At 40.8% G+C, this 20,993-nt stretch overlaps 1 pseudogene; it reads left to right on the top strand.

The window, feature by feature from the left end:
* LOC148028077 (uncharacterized) overlaps positions 1 to 19,900 on the top strand; it is a 33,741-nt pseudogene extending 13,841 nt beyond the window's left edge.
* Positions 19,901 to 20,993: the final 1,093 nt, after the last annotated feature.

Below are 20,993 nucleotides of genomic sequence, written 5' to 3'. Positions count from 1 at the left end.
GACACGAGAAGACCTAGATCGCAAGTCCCGTATCATTCCATGGGAGTGCCTGGCTGAGCTTTCTAGACATCCTTTCCGATGAACTGCTAAGACGTGTCTTGGATGATACTAGCGGACATGTTATAGTTTGTATTAGAGCCGACCAATAACGGAATTGTTTTTATGAGATCTCAATAAAATGAAGTATAGAAATTGTTGCTGTCCAAACATTTTCTTACCTTCAATGCTGTCTTGCAGAATTATGAAGCGTGAAACAAGTTTTTGGTATGTCGAGTCATGTTTATGACTGCAATGCATTCTCTGCTTTATAGACAAAGAATTGGGATTATAAACATCCTAGAGCAGATCTATAATCCATTACCTTTGTACATGGAACGAAGATGGACGGGTACTTCAGGAATCTATTATATAGCCGCCCACCGGTTTGCTTATCTACAGACCAACCTAAAAAGGATTAAATGGTTGGAAGACTTGAAGGTCGTGAAGCTGTTCGTTTTTGTGGAAGCTCACGTAAATTCAACTTTACATACTCGAGGTCGGAGGGTTGAGATGAACTCATATGTATATGAGGAAGTAACCCGTGTAATCTCAGCCGACAGGATTAAAGTGTTGGGCTGCCATGAGAAGTATGGATTCCAACGGAAAGGATATCCTGAACTTCCAATGACTTATTGATTCCTAAATATCCATGACCCAAAACTCTACTATTACTCAGTTCCTGTAGATAAATGCAATACAATGTTGTTCTCCCCAAACTGAATGTAACGATTGGCTTATCATCACATGAAACGTTGTATTCGAAAGGGCTATGCCCATGTAAATACAAATAAAAACTTCTTTTTATCAATATCTGGTTGTGCATAAGAGTTGTTAAATAAAGATAAGTAGCTACATTGTTTACGAGATAGCTGAACTAAAAATGAAAGATAAGATAACGTCGATTATCATATAATAACGTTAAGAAAACCTTTATTTAGGCACAACCCCAGGTACAGGTTCCAAATTCGCCGCCTACATCAAGTACTGCTGTGATCCAGGAGAAGAAGTTTCTCCTCAAGCAGATAAAGCTACCCGAGTTTGACGGGAGAGGCAGGTTTGTTCAGACTGATGCTGAAATTTGGATTGAATCCATGGAGGATTACTTCGAAGCAGCCAGTACTACAACCGCCAATCAGGCTATACTCGCCAAGTTAAAGCTCACCGGTGAAGCCAGACTTTGGTGGAAGCAATGGTGCAGGGATCAAGGGATTTTAGAGGGATTCGTTACCTGGGAGATGCTAAAGAAAGCCATGCAGGGAAGATACTTACCACCTGCATATCGCACGCAGAAATTGAACGAGTTCTATGAGCTAAAACAGCTAGGACTCACTCTTGACACATACTACTCTAAATTTGCTTCACTTTTAAAGTATCCGCCACAGATGGACATGACGTAGCAGGTGTCCAAATTTTTTGCGGGCTTAAATCCACCAGTAAATACCCGTCTCGAATCTATGCGTCCATCAGACCTTCAGGATACACTCATTCGAGTGGCACCCATAATTCAGGAGGTGCAAGCTAGACCAAGGGGTAATAAAACTTGGTCTTATATTGACCCGAACAGAGGAGCATTTAGACCTCAAATGAAGAGAGTTCAAGGTCATAATCAGGAACAAAGAAAGAAAGCAAGGACAAATAACGTCAACAACTTTGTTCCTACTCAAAGTAATGGCCGAAACCTCCGTTGTTTCCACTGCAACAAACCCGGTCACTTCAAGAGGCAATGTCCCAAGCTCAGCGGAGGACATCGCCAAGCACCTTTCCAAGGAGCAAGCCATGGTCAAGGAGCCGCTACCCGAGGAAGAGGAAGAACTGCCTGTATAGCTAATAGGCAAAGATGCAAAGAAGAAGAAGAAGAAGATCCGACCATGGAAGCAGAGTTCGAAAGAGCGACAATCCACGCTACTCTACACAAGAAAGGGCCGAATCGCCAGTTCTTGGTGATTCAGACACTGTCGGACTATCAAGGTAAAGGTTTCAAAACATTGATTGATTGTGGCAGTACACATTCCTTTATCTCACCACCATGTGCAAAAAGATTAGGAATAGCCACAGTAGAAGCACCTACCCTGCTTGTGGAATTGGCAAATGGTCATGAGGTAACTTGTACTAGGCAAACTGCTAAGGTGGAATTCTTTCTGGGAGGAAAGAAGACTTTAGTCAAATTCAGAGTCATGAATTTAGGTATCCATGAGTGTCTACTCGGAATGGATTGGCTTAAGCCCAACGACGCCCACATTCACTGTGGAAAGGGTCAAGTTTATTTTCGAAACTTTGAAAGGGAATTTGTCACAACTCAAGGTGAGGCAAGAGTGTCAAGAATCCAATTGGCCAAAGTATCTCGGATCATAAAAGGAATCAGAAAAGGATTACCCGTTTACTTGATCAAACTCAACAAGTTAGATAAAAAGCAAGAGTCTCATGAAGGACCTTCTTGGCTAAAGGAATACGCTGACGTATTCCCTAAAGAATTGATTGAACTTCCGCTTCAAAGAGAAGTAGATCATGAGATTAGGTTAGTACCTGGAGCTGCGCCAATTGCAAAGAGACCTTATAGAATGTCCATACCAGAAGAAATAGAGTTGAAGGAACAACTCAAGAAGCTGTTAGATCAGGGCTACATCCGGCCTAGAAATTCACCGTGGGGAGCTCCAGTACTATTCCAGAAAAAGAAAGATGGGACACTTCGACTATGTATTGATTACCGAGGGTTGAACCAATCAATAGTCAAGAACAAGTATCCCATTCCTAGAATAGATGAGCTTCTTGATCGTCTTCAGGGTGCAAAGATATTCTGCAAGATTGATCTCAAGTCAGGTTACTATCAGATAAGGATCAAGGAAGAAGATATCCCAAAGACGGCCTTCAATACAAGATATGGGCACTTTGAGTTCCTGGTTATGTCTTTCGGGCTTACGAATGCACCTGCCACCTTCAATAGATTAATACAGGATATCTTTAGACCATATCTTGATGATTTCATGCTTGTCTTCTTCGTCAAAAATTTGGCTACACGACGGGACGACAAGTATCCCGAGCTTGATGAAGGAAGGTGGTTTTCTGAATGTCAGAAGCAATCACACAAACCATAGATTAGGCTATACAGGCACTTGGCGAGGGGTTCCACTGTCCTAGAGAATATAGAACAACATTAATGCAATGGTGCAGGCACCTCTGATGCCAGGAGGCATATGCCACAGTGGATTCCGTGAGGTTTTACGGTGGATTCCGTAAACTTACTTAGATGACCGGGGCTCATACACAAAGAGGATTCTTTGTGCGAGAAGTTGATGGGGACGCCTGTCCTTTTCGAGCGTTTCATTAATTTAGTGTGTACATGGGTGATTCCATAGCGGGTGATTCCGCAAAATGCATATTAAATTAATAAACGTTTATGAGTTTAGAGTGCACACTCGTAATAAATTAAGGTTAGGATTTATTTCTAACCAGTTGATTTATTTATGTAGCTGAAGACTGCTAGGTATTCACTTTTGTCAGTTTAATTGTATTATTTTACTAACGATTGTGAATGCTTCAGTTGATGTGTAGAGATAGCAGCAGTGGCGGAGGAAAGCATTGGAGTCTAGCGGGTATTCGACATTTGGACTATATTTTGATAGGGGCCACGCCTATATTTTGTTATGTCTATTGAGACATTGATTATCGATTATTATTTTGTATGCGCTTATGCGCCCGGATATGTTATTTCTATTTGGACATTGAGATTGGGCTTGCCAGACTCTATGGGCACCGTCCATTAGCTTTATTTTCCTATTTTTGTAGAAAGCAAACTCAAAAGCTAAAAGCTTGTCATATTTTTGTAAATTGGGCTATTATTGAGCATGAAGATTGGAAATATACATTAAATACATGCTTTGTGAAGCACTCACACAAGGCATGGGGGAGATTGAACCCAATTTGTCTCTTGCCTCTTGTCGTGTATGCTTTTACATGGTTTTTTGTGCAAAAAGGTAGAGTTCTTTGTTCTTGGGGACCTTCCGGGATTCACCACGTGAGCTATCTGCGACCGATTTGCGCACCAGTGGTATCAGAGCGGAGCAGAGATCAAGAGCTTCCAATCGCTACCAATCTCGGGCGAAGGCGGAGCTCCAGGAACAAACGGGCTCTACAGTCAATCTCATCGCGAACCGTCGATACAGGCAGACTTCTGGCGATCAAGAATCCCTGTTTCCACTGTCAGATCGCGAAGGACCAGGCTCTGCAGGCGGAGGACCACGCATACATCTCCATCATCAAGTCGTGGAATTACAGAGATAAGCTCTTCTCAAATTCAAGTTAATTACTTTATCAAAGCTTAATCCTAAGCTTAGGAAGGTTTAATATTCAAAATCGTGGAGAAAACGACTTCAACCCGTGAATTTCGGCGGAAAAAACGGACCCCCCCTCATGAAATCGACGCCGCCTGCTAGTCCTTCATTAAGCTTCATAAGCTTAAGCTTAATCACTTAAGCTTAAGGCTTTCTGCAAGTCACACAGGGCAGACAAGTTGGCAAACTCCGGGTCCCGCACTTCTGAAGTTAAGTTCCGCAAGTCGATGGTAATCAAGTTTTGCAAGTTCTGCAAGTCGGCCTAAGTTCAGTAAGTCAACAACTTTGCAAGTCTGCTAAGTCTGCAACTTTGCAAGTCAGACTAAATCAGAACTGACTAGTGCTCAAAACTCCTAAAAGACTTGTTCGTATGCAAAAACTCTGAACTGGAAAGTTGTTCGCAGCAAGCTGTTCTACCTATCTACAAGTTCGTTGAAGTACTTTCAGCAAACGGATACAGAAATATTGCAGATTTTCAGAAAATATACAAAGAAATACCCAAAAATACATAGCCTTGTAACCCCAAATTTGAGCTACGCTCATCCCGCTAACCTGATTTTGAGAGAGAAATGTTTGTTGAGTTTTACAGGATGACTACCCCACATATGGATGATCCTATGGCTGAAGACGACCTACCTGAGCCTACCATGGAACAAAAGCTGGATCTAATCATGCTACAATTGGAAGAAAAGCAAAGGGCTAGGCAAGCATTGCAAGCACAATTGACAAAACTACAAAGAGCATCCACCGACAAAGAAGAACCTCAAGCTGAAGATTTGATTCGACGTACCATCGACGCCACTCTTGAAGCACAAACCATTCGCAAGGAATCCAAGATAAGTAAACGAAGTTGCAAGTTTCGCACTTTCAATGGCATACGAGAAGGAAAGACTGTTTTATCTTTCATTAGCCAGTTTGATGAGTATTTCCATGAGCAAACTTATCCCGAAAAAGATAAAATCAAGTGTGTTACTAATCATCTGATAGACAGAGCATCACTTTGGTGGACTGTAGTCCGCAAGAGCATAGAATGTCCTGCTACTTAGGAAGATTTCAAGAAGAAGTTCATGCAGAATTTCCTTCCACCGCAATTTCATGAGAAGGCCATCAAGCAATGGGATTTACTTCAACAACGAGATCGTGAGCCTATTCCACAGTATACAGAGCGTTTTTGGAATGCACTCCTACAGCTACGCATGCTTGAAGATGTACCAGAGACGACACATAAGCGGAAGTATATTTCTGGACTTCTTGGACATTACTACGCTGAAGTGAACATGTTCAAGCCTGCTACCCTTGAAGACGCCATCTCCTTAGCTCACGACAGTGAAGATAAGTTACGCAGAAGAGATCGACGACCACAGCAATTCCAAGCCAACGGTAATTATGGATCTAAACAATTCAATTCCAATTTCAGAAGGTTTAATCCAGGTCATTTCTCATCACCATCTTTCCGCAAGAATTGGCCTAAACCACCTGCATTACCATCCACTGTCAATCCAAACCTAAAGCCTATTCCACAAGCAAATCCAAATGTACCCAGACTCCCAGCCATTGCAAATAATGTGACCAAAGCCAAGCCAATAGTATGCAACAAGTGTCACCAGCCAGGGCATCTCGCAGCAAATTGTTATTCAAAGAAGCCATCAGCACATATCAACTACCTTGGAGCTATGGATGAAGACGAGCATAAGGATATGCCGGATCTCACTGAAGATGAGGATGATCCTTCTACTACTTCCGATACTTTACCAGGTATGCCTACTTCACATTCATTGTTGACTATGAAATGTATGGTGCATGGAAAAGAAAGAACTATCTTGCATGATGACGGTAGTACCCATGATTTTATTTCAGCAAAATTGGTAAAGGAATTAAAATTACATACTGTACCTATGCATTATCGCATAAAAGCTGCATTTTTAGGCACTAGGTACAATGGCACACAAGAAGTACAAGATTTAGAAATTCAAATTGGTTCATATATTGAAAGAAGAAATTTCTTAGTTGTTCCATTACAGTCAAGCGACATTATTCTAGGAATGCCTTGGAGACACCAGCATAATCCAAATATAGATTATTCCACGCACATAATGAATATTAATTTTCAAGGAAAATCTATTACATTATATGGTATGCATGCATCTCATATTTTTCCACTGCTTTCGCATACTCAAGCAAAACGTGCACTACGCAAGAATACTAAATCATATCTCATTTGGGTGAATGAATTGCATGCAAAGGAAAATCATCTGCACCCTAGGCATAAGGAATTTCTTGCATATTTTAAGGACTATTTTGCAGAAGACCTACCACCAGGTTTACCACCATCACGTCCAGAAGACCATAAGATTGATTTAATTCCTGGCACATAACCACCTTGCAAAGTACCATATAGGCACAATCAAATAGAGCAAAAAGAAATCCAGAGTCAAGTTGAAGAATTACTAAATAGAGGCTTAATTCGACCTAGCAGTTCCCCATTCGGTGCACCTGTACTCCTAGTCAAGAAAAAGAATAATACCTATCGTATGTGTATTGACTACCGAGGATTAAATAAGATCACTGTAAAGAATAGGTATCCTATACCTAGAGTTGATGACCTTATGGACAAACTGCAAGGATCTTCTATATTTAGTAAAATTGACCTTACGTCTGGATATCATCAGGTGAGGCTAGATAGATCCGACATATTTAAGACTGCATTCAGGACACAGTTTGGCCATTACGAATTCTTAGTCATGCCATTCGGATTAACTAATGCACCTGCTACTTTCAGTAGAATGATGAACCGTATTTTTCTGAAATATTAATATTGTGTGATTGTTTTCTTTGATGATATTTTGGTGTTTAGTCAAAGTGAAAAAGAGCATTATGAGCATTTATCATTAGTTTTTCAATTACTGAAAGAAAATCAATTGTTTGCAAATCCGGACAAGAGTGAATTCTTTAAGACAGAAATAGAATATTTAGGTCATATTGTATCAAAAGAAGGAATTAAAGTTGATCCTAAAAAAATTGACGCAATATTGCATTGTCCTGTTCCTAAGAATGTACATGAATTACGCTCATTCCTTGGTCTTGCTAGTTTCTATATGAAGTTTGTACGTAATTTCTCATTACTTGCTTTACCATTAACAAAACTTCTTAAGAAAGGAATTGTTTATCAATGGACTGAAACTCAGCAGAAATCCTTTGATTTACTGAAACGTGCATTAACTAATGCCCCTGTTCTACAATTGCCTGACTTTAGCATACCATTCTTTCTAGTTGTGACCGATGCTAGCGGATCAGGAATAGGAGCTGTACTAATGCAAGACAACCATCCAATAGCATATTCTAGTTCTAAGCTGAAACCCTCTGAGCTCAAATATTCCACTTATGACAAAGAGCTATTAGCAGTTGTACAAGCATTAAAACAATGGAAGCATTATTTAATGGGTTCAGAATTCATGATAAAGACCGACCAGCAAAGCATTAGACATCTACTTAGACAACCCCAAATTTCTGACCGTCATATCAAATGGGCTTCCTTCATTCAAAGTTTTCATCCTATCATTCAATACCAACCTAGAAAAGAAAATGTAGTTGCTGATGCATTGAGTAGAAGACCTGCAATTCATAATATTTCTATAATATCTTTTGATTCTTTGATTGCTATGAAAGATACATATCACCAGGATATTACTTTTCATTCTAATTGGCAAAAATTAGTTCAAAATAATTTCATTCCTATTGATTCATTGTCATATAACGATGGATTTATGTTTTTTGAAAAGAGACTGTGTGTTACTATTCCATTCCGATCTTTTGTTTTGAATGAAATTCATTGTCCCCTATATCAAGGTCATAGAGGTATCATTTCTACAGTACGCATGTTAACTGAAGATTTTTATTGGCCACATATGGATGCAGATGTATCTAATTTCGTTTCTGAATGTTTGATTTATCAAAGAATAAAGAGACATCATGGTAAACAGTATGGATTACTAATGCCTTTGTCTATTCCATCTAAACCTTGGGAACATATATCTATGGATTTCATTACTGGTTTACCAAATACTAAATCCAACCATGACATGATTTGGACAATTGTAGATAGATTTAGTAAGCAAGCATATTTCATTGCATGTAAAAAAACTTTAACAGCATCACAAGCAGCACAGTTATTTTTGAAAACTGTTTTTACTAACCATGGATTGCCAAAAGTGATTATTTCAGATCGAGATTCTAGATTTTGTAACAATTTTTGGATCACAGTGTTTGCAAATCTAGGCACAAAGATTGATTTCTCATCTGCATTTCATCCAAAAACCAATGGACAAACAGAAGCCACAAATAGCACTATTTTAGATCTTTTACGTGCATACACTATCTCTAAACCTCACACATGGGACACTCATTTACATTTATTACAGTTTGCATACAACAATACACCGCACACATCTACAAAGAAAACACCTTTTGAAGTTATTTATGGATATAGATTATCTACACCTGTTGCATCTTTGTCTAATAGAATTCAGAGTGCTGATGATATTGCTGTTATGCATAATAGTATTTTTGATGAGGTTAAGAATATGATTGCTAAAGCCCAACAATCATATACCAAACAAGCCAACAAGAAAAGACAAGCCATGAATTTCAAAGTTGATGATTATGTTTGGCTTAGAATAGAAAAGCGTAGACTGCAAAGTGTAGATAGACACCCAGTTGTCAAGTTAGCTCCTAGATTCTATGGACCATTTAGAATCATTCATAAGATTAATGACAATGCCTTCAAGTTAGAATTGCCATCTCATTGGAAAATTCATAATACATTTCACATTAGTTTATTGAGACCATTGAGAGGCCAATTACCTATCCACCCTGTTTATGAAAACCCACCTTTACTAGAAGAAGAGACTGAAATACTTGAACCAGAAGCCATTATAGACACTGACTACATGACCACTAGAACTGGCCGAAGGTATTCTAGATATCTAGTAAAATTTAAGAACCATCCTGTAGAGGAAGCACAATGGATGCACGCTAGAGACTTAAATGCTTTCCCCACTCTATTAGCTTCACATTGAGCTAATAGCAATTGAGGTCAATTGCTATCCCACCCCCGGGGGTATGATTCCAGGAGGCATATGCCACGGTGGATTCCGTGAGGTTTTACGCTGGATTCTGTAAACTTACTTAGATGACCGGGGCTCATACACAAAGAGGATTCTTTGTGCGAGAAGTTGATGGGGACGCCTGTCCTTTTCGGGCGTTTCATTAATTTAGTGTGTACATGGGTGATTCCATAGCGGGTGATTCTGCAAAATGCATATTAAATTAATAAACATTTATGAGTTTAGAGTGCGCACTCGTAATAAATTAAGGTTAGGATTTATTTCTAACCAGTTGATTTATTTATGTAGCTGAAGACTGCTAGGTATTCACTTTTGTCTGTTTAATTGTATTATTTTACTAACGATTGTGAATGCTTCAGTTGATGTGTAGAGATAGCAGCAGTGGCGGAGGAAAGCATTGGAGTCTAGCGGGTATTCGACATTTGGACTATATTTTGATAAGCGCCACGCCTATATTTTGTTATGTCTATTGAGACATTGATTATCGATTATTATTTTGTATGCGCTTATGCGCCCGGATATGTTATTTCTATTTGGACATTGAGATTGGGCGTGCTAGACTCTATGGGCACCATCCATTAGCTTTATTTTCCTATTTTTGTAGAAAGCAAACTCAAAAGCTAAAAGCTTGTCATATTTTTGTAAATTGGGCTATTATTGAGCATGAAGATTGGAAATATACATTAAATACATGCTTTGTGAAGCGCTCACACAAGGCATGGGGGAGATTGAACCAAATTTTTCTCTTGCCTCTTGTCGTGCATGCTTTTACATGGTTTTTTGTGCAAAAAGGTAGAGTTCTTTGTTCTTGGGGACCTTCCGGGATTCACCACGTGAGCTATCTGCGACCGATCTGCGCACCAACCTCTCTCTCGATTGCATCCCGTTCAATGTTGAATTCATAATCCTCTTCAAGGCCCACAAAATTGACCGTCTCTGCAGATCGGACAGTGTGTGACACAGTAAATATCTCAGACTGAAAACGGGAGGAAAGCTGAACGAAATGATAGAGTCTCTGTCAAAGAAGACACTTCTTGGTCTTGAGGCCAGTTGATGGAATTTGGAGAACAGGGCAGATCGTGAAGGTTTGCAGGAACCAGGTCGCTCACCCTTCTTGCTTCCAAAACAGTCACGGCAATCTCCACCTATCACTCTTGTATTAGATCTGGATGAAACGTTAGTGCACTCAACATTGGAGCGTTGTGACAATGCTGATTTCACCTTCCCTGTGAGCTTCAATTCTCAAGAGTATATTGTATATGTGAGGCGTAGACCTCATCTTCAAATATTCATGGAGAAAGTTTCTCAAATGTTTGAGATTATAGTATTTACTGCGAGTCAGAGTGTATAAGCAGAGCAATTATTGAATATAATAGATCCGAAGAAAAAACTGATACGACATCCTATGTTTCGGGATTCATGTGTTTATCTTAATGGAAACTATATGAAGGATCTGTTTGTGCTAGGCCGTGACCTAGCTAAGGTGGCTATAATTGACAATTCTCCTCAGGCATTTGGGTTCCAGGTTGACAATGGCATTCCAATCGAGAGCTGGTTCGATGACGAGTCAAGTTCTGCTCTGGCAGGACTTCTCCCGTTCTTGGAGAGTTTGGTTGGTGTAGACGATGTACGGCCTATAATTGCCAAAAAATTCAATCTCAGGCAAAAGCTTGCAATTGTGACAAGTGCACTATCCCTAGGAAATGAAGGAGATCCTCTCGAACGGTGCTCTTGAAGAGAAGTTTTGCTCCTACAACATAACAGAGGATGGCAAAAAAGGTGCTGCCAGCTTGATGAAACCTAAAGAAATAAAGCTAGAAACTGTGTTGGCATCTAAAGGGCATCCAACATCCATTCCCAAAAGTCCTAGTGCAGGGCATGGTTCAGCACGAAATGCAAATGACATCCAAGAAAGTGAAAGGTCTACTGCTGGAGATGCTAAAATACCCAATGAGTCAAGTGCAACAATGGAAAATCTGAACTTGAACATCTGAAAGTAAAGCTGAATATGTACAGCTTTTTCAGGGATTACTATCCAGCAGATTTTAACAAGTCTATGTGCCAAAGCCAATACTGATCTCAAACACCTAGATGCAAAGCTGATTAAGAGATACTTCAGATTTTTCTGAACATGGACTTCATGTATTTTACTTGACAAACAATATAGAGTACTTTGGCATAAAAAATTCAATTTCTTCTTGTTAGTCTCTTCCATTGCTGTATCTTGAACCCCGTGTTCTGCAGCCCTTGCTTGAACTCTACGACATTTCTGGTGAACCCGACGTGAAAGTGCTGCGTCACTTTTCAACAAGATGGGAGACTCGCAAGAAGAGATGACAGATGACAATGTCATGAAGAACCTGTTTCAGTCATTTACCACTTATATGCAGCAGCAAGCTCACGCGAAACGTGATAGTGATGCCATGGATGCCTTGAAAGCTGTCCAACAGGAGATGAAGCAGTTTAACGGCCAACAAGTGTCAAGTTACCTGCATTTTTATGAAGAAAAGATGAAGTTTTTTGGGGTTTCTCAAGATGTTTGGAGTCGCTACTTCTTGCGGATCGTGGTGCGCGCTCTTGAAGTCCGAATTTCAGAAATTTAAGAAACACATGCAGGTTGGGCAGAGTTTAAGAAGGCATTAAAAGATGAATATTTCCTGGAGGATACAAGTCTTATGAACCGCAGGAATTTCTTAGCATGGGTTTCTATGCCTAATAAAGGACTTTCAGTTACCGCCCTTCTGCGAGAGTTTGAGAGCCGCTATGATCAGTTGGATGGAACTGAGCAGCAAGCTTTGGAGATGCAAAAAGTGGAATTATTTTTACAGGCCGCTGATGCTGATTTACAGGAAAAGTTGGATGATCTTTTGGAAGATCAAGCTACTGATTCAGGTTTAAAGACCGAGTGGAGACATGTCATTGATGATGTGAATGCTCTTGTTAAGAAGCAGCGCAGGAGAGTATGATTGCATCGTAATACATGATCTGCTTCTGAAAAATCCTTGGAGACCTCTTCTTCTACCCCTGCTGCAAGTTCTATGCCTAAGCCTACTCCTCCTGTTGTAAATCCACCAGTTCCCGCTGCTCTAGTGCCCTTATCTGTAGATGATGTTATTAAAGGCTTGGTAGATTTGACGATTGAAGCAGTCAAAGCTGAAGTTGGTAAGTTAAAGGAGCAACTTATGTCAGTACCTGCTGTAGCACCTGCTCCAGCGACTGCTTTTCCAGCTGGTCAAAGAAAAGGGAGACGATGTATTTGGTGCGATAGTACAGAGCACCAACACTGCAGAGATTGTGATGCTTTTCAGGAAGCGCGTAAGAAGAATGTAGTGTTCTGGGGACAAGATGGGAAGATATGGCTAACAGAAACTGGTGCTCCTCTTGACACGAACTTTGGTAAGGGAGGCATGAAGAAGCTCGTTGATGATATGGCTGCGCAATCAGCTTATGTGAGTGTTAGAGGAGATGCTTCAGCTTATGGAGTCCAGCTTGAGCAAAAATCAGATGGAGACTCTGCTTTATGGTCCTCTGCCTTGGAGATAGCGAGAAGAGGGAAAGTTCAGGCATCTACTATGACTTGTGTGGGCTCCAGCATTCGAGGAGAAACGGGATGGGATTCGCCTGTTGACAGGTATTCTATTTTTGCTTATATGGCGAAAACACAGGGTTTAGATGCCATGGTTGAGGAAAAGAGAAGAAGAGATGAGGAGGGTCTCAGCACCTCCAAAAAGACTAGAGGGGGTGACTTTGTTTCACCACCTATTACAACTCCACCTATGTCAAGTTCTCCAGCTCAATTAGGTCCTGAACAACCTATGGGAGACAAGCAGATGAAAGAGAAGAGGCAACCAAGAAAGGAGCCAGGATTCAAGCTCTCATTGGACCTTGATATGCAGACGGATATGAGTAAGATTTTTCATGAAAGAATTTTGAATAGTGAAGTCACTTTTACTGTTGGAGAAGCTCTTGGGATTGCTAGAAGAGAAATACAAGATCAGATGCAGGAACTTTTGCGGAGGAAACGACATGCGATGGACCTGCTTTACAGGGATCATGGCATGGAGCTCTTGGGGAAGAGCATGATGATGTAGTGATGGTTGAGAATGCTTCTGTCAATCCGCAATTGGAGAAAATAGTTTAGCCTATGCAGTATGAAGATGATGATACCCCTATTCTCATTCCTCGTAGCCATTTTTCATGAAGTCATTGGGCTAGAGCAACCACTGAGACGGTTGTAAGGATTGGAGAGAAACAAATTCCTTTGGTCGCTCTAGTCGATCATGGTTTCGAGATTAATCTTATTGCTCGAGGTGTTTATGAGAGTGGCAAGTGGCCTATGGATGCAGAGCATGGCTGGCGCATGAGAGCCGCCAATAATACTTCTGGTGATATGTATGCTGCTTGTCCGAGCATCAGAATTTCTATTGGTAATGTTGAAGAGGATTATCATTTCTTTGTTCAGGATTCTTGCTCTTATCGGATTATTCTTGGACAGCCTTTCATAACAGAAGCAAGAATGGAAACGAAAGTGATGGATGACGGCTCAGCTTATGCACGGATACGTAGTAAGGATGGTATGCGAGCTGTTCAGTTTATGACTGTTGGGGTAAATCATCCGAGAAACAGGGACTCCTTGCGTGAGGCACCACTACCTGTGAAGGAGTTGGATTTTCATTAGGTACCGCTATCTTGCGAGACGCCAGTGGTACGGAGCGGAGAAAAGAGGAGATCTCGCCTCCTGGCAGCCAGTCTTTCTCCACTAATTTTGTTTGTTTTTCTTCAAATAGTTCAGTGAGTTATCAGAGAATTTCAGATTTGCCTAGAGCTGCCAGGCAGTACATTGATCGTAAGGAGAAAGAGTTAAAGATTGCAGGTATTTTGCAAGCGGAAGAGCATGTAGATGGATTGTATGAAGGGATGTCTTATGCAGATACATTGTTTGAGATGGGAACAATGCTGAAAACTGATGTATATAAGGGTTCAAAGATCATACCTGTGCAAACCTTGAATATGTTTCAGGAAATTTCTGATTTTATGCTGAAAATAGAGTTAGCGGCTGAGAAAACTCAGCAAACTGAAATTATGGCTGATCTTGATTAGCTTACAGAGTTGCAGAGGGCTGAAACCTTTCAGCCAACAGAGTTAAATGTTGGAAAAATTCAGCATATGGAGTATGAGGCTGCACCCATGCAGTCCATAGAGCTGAGGGTTGAATTTATTCAGCCAACAGAGTTGAATGCTGAAAAATTTTAGCATACAGAGTTTCAGGCTGCACCCATGCAGTCCATAGAGCAAAGGGCTGAAATCTTTCAGCCAACAAAGTTGAGAGTTGCTGAAAATTTGCAGAAATTGCAGCAAAGAAAAGAGTGCCTGACTGATGCCAAGGTTGACACGAAGTATAAAACAGTTGATAAGAAGGTTAAGCCGGTTGCAGGGCCGCTTCCTCCTGATAGTGATGAGTAGATAGAAAAAGCTATGAAGCAGCCTATGTTGAGAGATCCTGAAAATATTGGACATAAATTTACAGCTGAAACTCTTGCAGAATTGAAGATTGGAAATGATGATTTCTTGCTTCCAGTGGAAAAAGAATGTTTTAGAGAGATGCTTGGACGTCATGGTAAGGCATTTGCTTTCTTTCCTCATGAAATTGGCTGCATTAGTCCCGAATTGGTTGCGCCTATGATCATCTTCACTGTCCCTCATGTGCCATGGAATATACGTCCTATACCTGTGCCTAAAGCACACTTGCCAAAGCTGATAGAGTTGCTAAATGAGAAGATTAAGATGGGGATTTTGGAACCCTCTTCTGCACCCTATTCTAACAGGTGGTTTACTGTACCAAAGAAGAATGGTACTTTGAGATTTATTCAGGATATGCAGCCCGTGAACAAAGTGACAATCAGGAATGTGGAAACAGGTCCAGTTGTGGATGAATTTGCTGAGGCTTATGCAGGACAAGCCATCTATTCTCTAGGTGACTTGTATTCAGGTTATGATCAGTTTCAGCTTGCCTTGGAAAGCAGGGACATTACTATTATGCGGACACCTATTGGTCTTGTGAGGATGTGTACCTTGCCTCAAGGTGCCACCAACTCAGTTGCTCATATGATGAATGCTATGCATAGAGTTCTACGAGACTATATTCTGTAGTATACCATGCCTTTCCTAGATGATGTGCCTATTAAGGATTGTGCAGAAGAAGAAAAGAATGAAAGTCTTGATTTACGAGGATGTAGACAGTTTGTGGCTGAACACTTGGTTGCTTGTGAGCAAATATTGACACGATTAGAGGAGGTAAACTTGACTCTTTCAGGGCTGAAATATGTCTTTGGTGTTAATGAAGTCATTATAGTTGGGTATATGGTTGGATATTATGGCAGGAAGCCTTCACTTGCAAAGGTGGATGCCATAAGCAGGATTGCAGAGTATTGCTCGACTACTTCAGAGGTGCGGAGATTTGTGGGAGCTTGCGTATTTTACATGATTTGGATTCCTCATTTTGCTCACATAGCAGATGTTCTCTATCAGCTGCTTCGAAAGGGGCAAAAATTTCATTGAGATGAGAAGCATTCGAAAGCCATGCGTAAACTCAAGAAGTTGCAGCAGTCAGCTCCTACTCTTCATAAGGCGGATTATCAGTGTGGACGGTCGATCATGTTGACAGTTGATACTAGCCCTATCGGCATAGGTTGGGCAGTGGGACAGGATGATGCTGATGGAAATAGATATGCAATCCGCTTTGGAGCTAAAGTTCTTAATGAGCGGCAGAGGAGATATCCACAGATTAAAAGAGAGTTGTGGGGAGTAGTCACTGCAGTGAAGTGTGACAAAGGGTATTTTATTGGAGCTTCAGTTGTTGTGGAAACAGATTGTTTGCCTTTGCTTGGCATGATTACTAGCTGCTCGACTCCAGATATAGCGATGCTTTGGTGGATTGCCTATATCACATCATTGAATCCAGAATTTCGACACATAGCAGGGAAAGATAATCCAGTTGCTGACATGCTATCTAGGGCGAGATATGAGGATGAGAAGTCAATGCTTGCAGAAGATGATAAGACAGAGTTTGCAACTTCTTTCCTTGTTCATGATTGTCATGTATCTACTGTTGAAGCCTTTATTGAAGAACTTTAAGTTGATGAGCGGCTACAAATTGGACAGTATCTAAGTTCATTGACTCGAAGAGCTGATTGGACAGTTGATGAATTCAAGAAAATCATAAGGAAGGCTTATGGGTATTTCTTGAAAGATGGTTCTCTTTAGAAGCATCCAAAGAAGAGAGGCAGCTTGCCCTTGAGAGTAGTTTGTGAGGAAGCAATGCAGATGCAAATTATGCGAGAGTTTCATGAGAGCTCATGGGCTGGTCATAGAGGTGTATGGGCTACCTATGAGAAAATCAAAGAAAGATACTGGTGGAAAGGGATGTATAAAGATGTTTCCCACTTTGTGGAGACTTGCAGGGACTGCCAGCTTTACTCTTTAGTGCGGCATCGTGATGAGTTGCATCCGACCTATCCACTATGTATGCATTATAAGTGGGTGGTAGACTTGGTTACTTTGCCAGTGGGACTTTGGCAGATGAGATATCTTGTCTTGGCTAGGGAGGATCTTACAAACTATGTTGAAGGCAGATCTTTGTGGATGAAGACCACCACTACAGTATGTAAATTCTTGTTGGAAGAAATATTTTGCAGGTATGGATGTATAGGCAAGATTACAGCTGAACGTGGAGAGCTAGATGCAGATGAAGCTAGAGAATTTTTCTCACGACTTGGGATTAAATTGGCTCTTACTACTACCTATAATCCAGAGGGAAATGGGAAGAGTGAAAGAGGACATCCGCCGATAGTTAAAGCAATGGGAAAATCTTGTAGATGTCGGATTGGAGATTGGCCGAGATTACTACCTTTTGCATTGTGGCAAACTGCTCTACACATAGTGTGACTACTGGATATATGCCTGCAGAGTTGATGTATGGGGAAAAACCTGTCATGTCTACAGAAATCTGTGCTCTCACGTGGAGTGTTCTTCCATGACATGAGAATTTATCAAGGGAGGAGCTTCTAGCTCTTCGGATTCGTCAACTAGAGAGAAGAACAGAAGATGTGCAGCTAGTAGTTGATCGTTTGAAGGCAGCCCGACTCAGAAATAAGGACAGGTTTGATTTGAGGCATCGCTTGAGGCCTAAAGCCATAAAAGAAGGAGATTGGGTTCTAGTCTGCGGCAGTAGTCTAGAGAATCAGCATAGTAGCATGAGAAAAATGGTTTAAAGATGGTTTGGACCGTATGAGGTGAAACAGGTTTTTGACAATGGGACCTATGAGTTGCCTGAATTAGATGGAATAGTATTGAGGGTGCGCATTGCTGGAAAACGGGTCAAGATTTTCAAGAGAAGAGAAGATGAAGAATATTCACTTGAAGCATTAGCAGAAGAAGAGCAGGTAGAAGAAAGTCAAGCAGAAGAAGCAAAGAATATGGATGATGAAGCTGATGGAGAAACAAGTCCACTAGAAACTGATGAAGGACTCGACCGATTTGTGGACTTGAATGATCCTGGATAGTTGGCTCATCCGGAGGATGCGCAGGTTTAGAGGGGGTGGATGTCGTGCTGCTGTGCATCCGAGCCGTATACACCTCCATTTTTTTTTTGTTGTGCATTTGTGTTATTTTTCCGCGTGTGATTCATTGTGTGTGAGATGCATTACGATAACCCGCATCCAATGTATATATTCCGTTAGTGTGTGTGTGTGATTCTGTTTGGATGCATGATGTGTCTGTGTTAACAAAATATGAAAAACTGATGCCAAAGGACATTATCAAGCTGATAATTTCAATGATGATCTCTAAGAAAAGTGCAGGGAATTGTGGAATCAAAGGAAGCTTTGTGGAAGCCGATCATCTAATGAAATAGAGTTGAAGGAGGTCCCTCAAAAGCTGCTTAAGCGAGTAAATGAATCCTTCAATGGGCTATTGACAACACTAGTGAAGCACCGAGGGAGCATTTTGCCACCCAATCCTCAAGGCCGAAGTCGAAATTTATGTGCAGATCACTCATTGTAAAGCTGACTATTAATGGGGCAATTCATGACTCCAAAGATACCCTACGTTAGTCCTCAAGGTCAAAATCAAAGTTGGTGCATAGATCTCGTAAGGGGTGTAAAGAGACTAGAGTTATTCTTGTCAAAGAGGAGTTTTGTTTTCCCGCTCAGCTAAAAGAGGAGAAGGGGAGACTAATTTGGTCTAAACCATTTTTGGAGGGAAAAAGCATCCTCTACAAGAAAGCAATTGGTTTTTGGGGGATGAACGAGTTCATCCAGGGGAAAAAATGAAGAGGAGAAGGGAGATAATTTCTTCATGGAGGCAGAGGAAGTGGAACAATAACAAAATTTACTGATCTATCAATGGGATATTGGTACAGCGATAGGAAGCAATCACACAAACCATAGATTAGGCTATACAGGCACTTGGCGAGGGGTTCCACTGTCCCAGAGAATGCAGAACAGCATTAATGCAATGGTGCAGGTGCCTCTCTGTCGATTGCATCCCGTTCAATGTTGAATTCATAATCCTCTTCAAGGCCCACAAAATTGACCGTCTATGCAGATCGGACAGTGTGTGACACAGTAAATATCTCAGACTGAAAACCAGAGGAAAGCTGAATGAAATGACAGAGTCTCTGTCAAAGAAGACACTTCTTGGTCTTGAGGCCAGTTGATGGAATTTGGAGAACAGGGCAGATCGTGAAGATTTGCAGGAACCAGGTCGCTCACCCTTCTTGCTTCCAAAACAGTCACGGCAATCTCCACTTATCACTCTTGTATTAGATTTGGATGAAACGTTAGTGCACTCAACATTGGAGCACTGTGACAATGCTGATTTCACCTTCCCTGTGAGCTTCAATTCTCAAGAGTATATTGTATATGTGAGGCGCAAACCTCATCTTCAAATATTCATGGAGAAAGTTTCTCAAATGTTTGAGATTATAGTATTTACTACGAGTCAGAGTGTATAAGGAGAGCAATTATTGAATATACTAGATCCGAAGAAAAAACTGATACGACATCGTATGTTTCGGGATTCATGTGTTTATCTTAATGGAAACTATATGAAGGATCTGTCTGTGCTGGGCCGTGACCTAGCTAAGGTGGCTATAATTGACAATTCTCCTTAGGCATTTGGGTTCCAGGTTGACAATGGCATTCCAATCGAGAGTTGGTTCGATGACGAGTCAGATTCTGCTCTGGCAGGACTTCTCCCATTCTTGGAGAGTTTGGTTGGTGTAGACGATGTACAGCCTATAATTTCCAAAAAATTCAATCTCAGGCAAAAGCTTGCAACTGTGACAAGTGCACTATCCCTAGGGAATGAAGGAGATCCTCTCGAACGGTGCTCTTGAAGAGAAGTTTTGCTCCTGCAAACATAACAGAGGATGGCAACAAAGGTGCTGCCAGCTTGACGAAACCTGAAGAAATAAAGCCAGAAACTATGTTGGCATCTAAAGGGATTCCAACATCCATTCCCAAAAGTCCTAGTGCAGGGCATGGTTCAGCACGAAGTGCAAATGACATCCAAGAAAGTGAAAGGTCTACTGCTGGAGATGCTAAAATACCCAATGAGTTAAGTGCAACAATGGAAAAATTGAACTTGAACATCTGAAAGTAAAGTTGAATATGTACAGCTTTTTCAGGGATTACTATCCAGCAGATTTTAACAAGTCTATGTGTCAAAGCCAATATTGATCTCAAACACCTAGATGCAAAGCTGATTAAGAGATACTTCAGATTTTTCTGAACATGGACTTCATGTATTTTACTTGACAAACAATATAGAGTACTTTGGCATCAAAAATTCAATTTCTTCTTGTTAGTCACTTCCATTGCTGTATCTTGAACCCCGTGTTCTGCAGCCCTTGCGTGAACTCTATGACAATGCTAATCTCTGGGGTAACAGGATCCAAGAAGGTGTTAGCTACATCTACTTCCCACAGGCTCTAGGGCTTTGTTGGACTTAGGAACAGTAATAGAAGCAATCCTTAGTCCTCTTCTTCTTGTTAGTATGCTTTTGAATTTCTTTCGATAGTAAGGAGATAACATCAACAACTGTTAAAATGTCAGATTTGGTTTGAGGATCTAGATCTTTGATGAAGTCATATTCTTTGATGGGATCCAGTGGCTTCTCCAATCAGCTAGAAAATTGGGCAATACCCATTTTTAACTTGCCTCTTTCCTCTAGAAGTGGCAACATCTACACTTCTTTTACTACTAGAGATACTTCGACATCCTATATCTTTTGAACCTCTCCTCCTATGTTTGTAATTGTCTCGCTATCCTTCTATAGTACTATTGGATGGCTTTAAACTATACCATTCTATTCTTTATTGTTTCGTTTCTCCTTGGGAAGATTGAACCTTACTATTTTAGTAGAGGGAACATTCTCTTTTTGAACTACACATTTTCTTTTCTTGGCACGTGTTATTGCGACAACTTCCAATTCCACCAAGTTG

Source organism: Lygodium microphyllum, chromosome 12, assembly GCF_053477565.2.
Source record: "Lygodium microphyllum isolate KBCC chromosome 12, Lygodium_microphyllum_v1.1.10, whole genome shotgun sequence".
NCBI classification, from domain to species: domain Eukaryota; kingdom Viridiplantae; phylum Streptophyta; class Polypodiopsida; order Schizaeales; family Lygodiaceae; genus Lygodium; species Lygodium microphyllum.
The sequence above is the reverse complement of the archived record's forward strand: the minus strand, read 5'-3'. Positions and strand labels throughout refer to the sequence as shown.